Genomic DNA, 8,007 nt, shown 5'->3' with positions numbered 1-8,007 from the left:
TCAAAAAAGCTTTCCCGGAAAAAGCAAACCATGCAATAATTTGAGTACAGCTTTCAGACAACCAAGCAGCTAAAATGTGAAATGCGAGTGACCAGCGCGTGACTGCTGGCAGACCTAAACTCATTCCTCACTCATTCGGTCCCACGTCACAGTAGAATCCTCAAACAAGTTTCTAAAGACGGTTGACATCTAGTGGAAGCCTTAGGAAGTGCAACATAACCAATATCCCACTGTGTATTCAATAGGGGCTGGGTTGAAAATCGACCAACCTCAGATTTCCCACTTCCTGTTTGGATTTCTTCTCAGGTTTTTGCCTGCCATATGAGATTTGTTATACTCACAGACATCATTCAAATAGTTTTAGAAACTTCAGAGTGTTTTCTATCCAATACTAATAATAATAAGCATATATTAGCAACTGGGACTGAGGAGCAGGCAGTTTACTCTGGGCACCTTTCATCCAAGCTACTCAATACTGCCCTGCAGCCATAAGAAGTTAATGTCACAACTGCTTACAGATTTACAGGCCTTGGGGTGCCATGTTTCAATTTTGTGTTTTTCGTAACAGTAGGCCCTACGACATTTGCGGCGACAATCCTCACAAGGTCAGGTTTAAGGGCTGCATCGGACAATTTTCATCCAGACATACTGAACAGCTTTAACGGCACGAGTGCCCCCCCTTTCGGGCGTAGCCGGTATGGCGCCTAAAAACGCTGTGATGTTAGTAATAGCATAATAGTGGACGTTTTGCACATAAAAGTACAGAATCTGAGGATGAGGTTGGGGGTTGTTTTGGAATTTCAAGAGAGCTGCATTAGCTCTACTGTGGTACAAAACCACAATCTTGATGTTCAGGTTTTCAAACTTGACTGTCTGAGAAAGCCACCGCATCCTGTATACCTAGACCCACGGCCGTTTGGAGCTCTCTAGCCTTGTGTAACGGCGCTAGATCTGTACACCCAGGGTTGAGTAAATGTGCTAGGCCTATTGCAAAGCATAGCTTTTTACCAGGATTGTGAACGTTTATGAGATACGCCCTTTTATTGCTTATGATTTCTGATTGCATTAGGCTATCTAGTTTCCTTCTCTGACCACCCAGGGGTTGCCGTATTATTTGCACTACAAGCTCGAGGGTCCTATCGGCTATGACGGATACATTTGACTGAACAAGTCGTTCCAGCAGGGATATAAATTGTTCACGGTCTGCTTCGCCATTGGGTAAAATAAGAGATACCGTGTTATGCAGGCTATCTCCACAAATTTCCAACTGTAAGACATCACGAGGTTTGCCATAATCTCTTGCCCTGTCTAACAGTGCGTTCAGAGTATCCAGTATCATCACATAAAACACTGCAGTATCATCACATAAAACACTGCATAGTCAAGATTCTGATTCACCCATGTAAAATTGAAAAATTGTCGAATCTCTGTATTGCTGAATTTATTTCGGTACACAACCCGGACACTTCTATCAATAGCATCTCCCTCCTGATTTATTAGACAATTTTCCAATTTCTCAAAAACATTGTATTGCGTTTCAGACTCTTTTGGACATGGGCGTTAATGGCGGGGTCTGTGTGGGTCCGGTGTAGAAGATCTTATGCTCTCATTCATCTGTTTAATTGACGATATCCCAGATTCCTGAAGCTCTCATAACAGTTTTTCATCAGTCGTCTCTGACTCATTCATACAGTTAATTATTTCTATGAGTTCGGGGGTATTGGGGATAATATGTTATTGTTGCTCGAGTAAAGCCCCCATTCGTTTGTGGAGCAAAACCTTTCGGGATTTTAGAGTCCTGGAAAAGGCTGTGAAAAACCTAGCTTGTTCTATTTCAGGTTCGGGTGTTTCCACCAAAGAATTGGCTGAATCAAGAAGGTTGGCCGCCTCCCATAATAGCAGGTCGTCTACCTCTGAAATGTCTTTTAAAACGATGAAATCCTCTGGTTTCGTTGTTTCATTGTGAACGTCTGGTGAGCCGAAATCCTCTGCGTGCTCGAGGTGTGTGAGGTCTTCTGTGCCGTTATACGCCGGGGAGGAGTCTGAAAGAAAATAATACATACAAAATACGTTATTAAACATAAAATATGTTAAGATATAAAAAAGTCATACATTTCAGGTATAATACTATATATTAACAATACATAATTAAATTACCTCAGCTTTTTTGACGATGGCTGTTCTGACGGATCGCGGAAACCGGGGGCTCTTTCACCAGGTATTCCAGATTCTGCTGGGCATGTCTCGTTGGAGTCTGAAAAATCATTATTTGTCATTGTTTTAACATATTGAATCATCAAAAAATGTAAAAAATAATAAAATATGTATAACTAATAATATATACATATATATAATTATCATCGGAAGTCGTTCAGGGTCCATAAGGAGGCAGTTATCCTTCTTGGTGGTATGTCAGCTGTAAACACAAAAATAGCTTTTAATATAGGGTGCACACTTTTTGTTTTTATTGTATAAATATTCTTATGCATTTTATTCTTGGACTTACGTCTACAATAATGTGATGGGGACTGGCTGCACGCGTTTTGCTCCTCTGAACCCCCTTCTAACGAAGGCTGTTCCAGATAATTTATTCCCCTGAGCAACTGCGTAAAGGATGGATACCCTACAAACGTTAGATAATATTAACATATATTTATCCGATTTATATATATACATTTTAAATTATAAGAATACGTGCATTTGATATATTACCTAAACAATCATTGAACCCCGTTTAAAAAAAACACATCACGCCGGTTTAATATTACAATAATATCAATACCATTCCCCGCCTCCAAATCTAATATATTATTTCCACTAACTCACCTTCAGAAAGCTCCATTTGGACGGATTCGCTGATGATCTTTGAGCTGTTCTGGGCTGTTGGCCGTTCGTACAGAGGGGATAGTATGTTTAACTAGCCCTCGCTCCGCAGTCTTGCCTCAAAGGAGAGATGTTCTGTAATGATTTTACAGCGCGGGGGTGATGTTTTTTTCGGGCGGCAGGACCTCTGAATGTTCAGAGAACCCAAAACCACAGGTGGTTGCCTCGACATATTATGTCTGCCAGTATTTCCTACAACATCATGGGTAGCAGCGTGGGGGGTGTCCGATATACATTTATAGACCTGGGGGTGTGTGTGTGGAGGGGGGGGGGGGGGTTGTATATACACTGATTACAAATAACATATGTTTTAAACCGTAGGAGGTTGTCTAGACCAGATATATTCTGCCGGGGTTGTTTGACTTTTTAGCCCCCCACGTCCTTGGGGATGAGATAAATACATATTTGAAAGGCATGTGTGGTAAATGAATCGAAAGTGCCCATTTGAAGAGTCACACAAACACAGCCCCCATACAGCCCCACACACTTTTTTGATTGGGGGTAGCCAGATATCTCGACAGAAAGGGAAAGATAGAGCCTTGAGTGCAAATTCCATGGCATTGTTGAACACACACCCTTTGTTTTTGAAACACACACACCTACACTAGCAGGCACACGTCTTTCCGGAAAGCCTTTTTTTCTCAGGGACAGATTGGGAGAGAGGGCGCGTGATATTCCTTTCGTTAAACGGTGAGATAACATTTAGTTAATTCATAATATTTAGTACAGACCTTTTTAAAACAATTTTACTGCGCAATATAAAAACATGCACATATGTTTTATTTATAAACAGTGGTTGTACAACAGTTACACATCATTACCAGACAGTACTTCACTTTTATTAACCTTTAATGTTTATAACATAACTTTGTAGGAAAGACTGTATTCGTATAAAATAAGACATTGCATTTCTCAGCGACAGACCGGGGCGAGAGAGAAAAGACAGCTTCCCCATTCGTTAAGGGTTGAGATGTAGCATGAATCCCCTTTAAATCTAAATCTTTAGTACATACAGTTTAAAACATGTTATAATTAATTAAACATTTTTACATTTTTTTTTTTACAGATAAAGGGCCTGGTTAGCCCTGACCCCCATCCGTCTCCAATTCACCCGCGTCAAGACAGGCTCTCTTGCTCGCAGGATATCCCACACACGCTCCGTCAAGGCTCCATAAGTTTTCACTCCAGGTATAGATCAAACGTCTGGCATGTCGATCCTGGGTATGTCTTAAGGATAGACGCGGCCAGCGCAGTAATTGTTCATGATTTTGGAAAAGACTGTCCAGCTTATTCATCAGGGTTATGCATATAGGGTAATTAATCCATTTAAAGCTGAACACTAGCATAAAAAAAGTTTACATCCTTGCAGGCTTTGGAAAATACATATGAACTTACAGCATTTGTACTATCAAATTGTTCACATACTAAAATTGTCACTTTGGAGTCGGGGCTATACGCCATTGAAGCGATTCTTTAGGGCCTTCAAATCACTGCGCCGCACACAAGTTCTTCCATTGCATATCCTGGCAGGGTTGTACCACTCAGGGCCTGCTCAATTTGACAGAGCAGCACAGGAGAAAAACTCCCGGGTTTTGCATGATAAAGGGGTTTGGGTCCGCTGTCTGTAAATATCTTAACAGTAGAATCCTCAGGTTGGAATATGTCAGACATATGTCCTTCACTCGTATCCAAAACTCCTTTAAAACATTCAGGGGCTTCACCCAAAACGTCCTCGATGCTTTTATCATTGGGTTCGTGACAAGAGACGCATAGCACCCCGAGAATTGGCCTAGGAGACATACTTTTCTGTTTAACGTTCTGGGTTTTATTTTTAAAATCCTGTTTAGTGTTCTGGGGCCGCATGTGTTGTTCTGGGCATTATTTATAATGCGTCTGCCGCCAACACAATCCCCCCCTGGACATTCCTGCTTCATAGACAACAACCCTAAGGGCAATAAAAATAAAATAAATAGGGTGGATGTGGGGTCATCCTCTTGGAAATGTTCAAACACCCCCCCCCCCCCCAGTTCAACCAGGTCCCTACACATCAATCATCATGACAACTTCAAAGGAATAGATGCAATATAGATATAAAATAACACACCCTCTAACACGTGACAACAGGAACAGGATATCCTGGCCGGGTGCCCATATTTGGGCATGAAGGAGTCATCCGGACACAAGGTCATAAATCAGACTTTTGACCCGCGCCATCTACTTTATTCTCTCTATTGTAATTACAGCAAAAATAAATGAGTAATTACAATACTTTGTACACAGTAATTACAGCAATCATTACAAAGTAACAAGGGCACTGTAAAGTAAAGTGTAACAGGAAGCTTTTATTTTTGAGGACATCAGTTCCATGCCGGATCTTTGACACCAAAGTGTCTTTCTCTCCCCAGTCAAACCATTCAATCTCACTGTCACCAGGATGTCAAGTCAATACGACAAATATTTACCTAACAATCTTCTGACTGACAACCTGAAGTACCAACTTGTACTAAATAAGTGGCCACCAAGGCAAGGTAAGATACTCAAATCCTGCTAAAAAATTTTTTTTAAATGAAGCCAGTGAATAAATCTATTTCCTCAAATATTTTTCCTCCAGTTTGCCGAGGCTCGCCATTCAACATCTCAGTGAACAATGAACATTTTGAGCAAGACACAGTAAAAGTGAGGTCCATCCTCAACAAACATCCCTTTCAAGGCCAGTTGAGTGAATGGGCATCAGAGGTTCATGGGAGGACTGAAGCCGTACCACAAGGTATGGTTTGGTCAAGACATTTGGAACTTTACCAGAAACATTTGAGCCCAATGTTCCTTGTCCCTTCAGTTGCAGAATTTCCAACGAACACAACATTTTGTGCCAGTTCCAATGCTGCTAATTCTGTGCTTACATTCCAATTGTAAGGTTAGTTTGGATGACCTTATCTTTAATGACAACATCTACTGTGTGAGGTAGAAGAGATCATGTCATTCTTGGACTGTGGAAAATTAAGGTTACCTAGTATAATCACAGTTCTTTGATAACATGAAAGGTCTCTCACTTTTGGGTAACGTCCCGTTAGGGGCAGAGTCTAGGAAGATCCAATCACACAACGTCTGTCGTAGACAGACAGGAGCAACGGCCAATAGTGGACCTATCCTCTTCCCGTATAAGGGGAAGTTGTCCGCTCCCATCTTCACTTCTAAGTACATCTTCCTTACGCACACCTTGAAGGGTAACACGGTGAGATCTGTCTCGTAAGGTCATAGAACCGGGGCTACATTAGGTAGCTTTAAGTTCTATTTCAATGACCTGTTCAGTCTCTCACTTTGGGGAAATAGACAACTCCCGTAGCGCTTGTATACTATCCGAAGCCAAGTCTAGACCAATGACTGTATATACAGTTGATGTCGGAAGTTTACATACACTTAGGTTGGAGTCATTAAAACTAGTTTTTCAACTACTCCACAAATTTCTTGTTAACAAACTAGTTTTGGCAAGTCGGTTAGGACATCCACTTTGTGCATAACAGAAGTAATTTTTCCAACAATTGTTTACAGTAGGATTATTTCACTTAATTCACTGTATCATAATTCCAGTGGGTCAGAAGTGTACATACACTAAGTTGACTGTGCCTTTAAACAGCGTGGAAAAGTACATTTTAAAAGGTTCAGAGAGGCTAATTGACATCATTTGAGTCAAGTCATTTGAGTTGTGGATGTATTTCAAGGCCTACCTTCAAACTCAGTGACTCTTTGCTTGACATCATGGGAAAATCAAAATAAATTAGGCAAGAACTTAGAAACATTTTTTGTAGACCTCCACATTTCATGTTGGGAGAAATTTCCAAACGCCTGAAGGTACCATGTTCATCTGTACAAACAATAGAACGCAAGTATAAACACCATGGATCCACGCAGCCGTCATACCGCTCAGGAAGGAGACTGTTCTGTCCCCTAGTGATGAACGTACTCTGGTGCGAAAAGTGCAACTCAATCCCAGAACAACAGCAAAGGACCTTGTGAAGATGCTGGAGGAAACTGGTACAAAAGTATCTCTATCCACAGTAAAACGAGTCCTATATCGACATAACCTGAAAGGCCATTCAGCAAGGAAGAAGCCATTGCTCCAAAACCTCCATAAAAAAGCCAGACTACGGTTTGCAACTGCACATGGGGACAAAGCTAGTACTTTTTGGAGAAATGTCCTCTGGTCAGATGAAACAAAAATAGAACTGTTTGGCCACAATGACCATCATTATGTTTGGAGGAAAAAGGGGGAGGCTTGCAAGCCGAAGAACACCATTCCAACCGTGAAGCACGGGGGGTTGCAGCATCATGTTGTGGGTGTGCTTTGCTGAAGGAGGGACTGGTGCACTTCACAAAATAGATGGCATCATGAGGGGGTTAAATTATGTGGATATATTGAAGCAACAGCTCAAGACATCAGTCAGGAAGCAAAGGCTTGGTCGCAAATGTGTCTTCCAAATGGACAATGACCCCAAGCATACTTCCAAAGTTGCAAAATGGCTTACGGCCAATAAAGTCAGGCTATTGGAGTGGCCATCACAATGCCCTGACCTCAATCCCACAGAACATTTGTAGGCAAAACTGAAAAAGCGTGTGTGAGCAAGGAGGCCTGCAAACCTGACTCAGTTACACCAGCTCTGTCAGGAGGAATGGGCCACAATTCACCCAACTTATTGTGGGAAGCTTGTGGAAGGCTACCTGAAATGTTTGACCCAAGTTAAACAATTTAAAGGTAAACTTCTGACCCACTGGGAATGTGGTGTAAGAAATAAAAGCTGAAAAATCAATCATTCTCTCAACTATTATTCTGACATTTCATTCTTAAAATAAAGTGGTGATCCTAACTGACGTAAAACAGGGAATTTGTACTATGATTAAATGTCAGGAATTGTGAAAAACTGAGTTCAAATGTATTTAGCTAAGGTGTATGTAAACTTCCGACTTCAACTGTACATACACACAGAGATTATTTATAAAGCCAGGCACAGTTAATAGTTAGGCTATTGATTATAGACCTAATAAAGTTGGTTTCCCTTCTCCTCACTTTTCTTAAGACAATTAAGGTAAGGGCCGTTTGTCATCTTGTTCTCAACACCAATTTGCTGG

The 8,007-nt window shown here is 41.2% G+C and overlaps 1 long non-coding RNA gene across 1 annotated transcript; it reads right to left on the bottom strand.

Moving 5' to 3' along the window:
* Positions 1-390: 390 nt before the first annotated feature.
* On the bottom strand, positions 391-3,070 carry LOC124039217. The gene is made up of 5 exons (XR_006839525.1): positions 2,827-3,070; positions 2,507-2,603; positions 2,345-2,416; positions 2,158-2,254; positions 391-2,042 (listed from the first exon to the last, which is right to left on the bottom strand). It is a non-coding gene; the product is annotated as an uncharacterized LOC124039217 (long non-coding RNA).
* Positions 3,071-8,007: the final 4,937 nt, after the last annotated feature.

Source organism: Oncorhynchus gorbuscha, linkage group LG07 (assembly GCF_021184085.1).
Source record: "Oncorhynchus gorbuscha isolate QuinsamMale2020 ecotype Even-year linkage group LG07, OgorEven_v1.0, whole genome shotgun sequence".
Lineage (NCBI taxonomy): Eukaryota > Metazoa > Chordata > Actinopteri > Salmoniformes > Salmonidae > Oncorhynchus > Oncorhynchus gorbuscha.
This window is presented reverse-complemented; position numbering and strand designations above follow the sequence as displayed.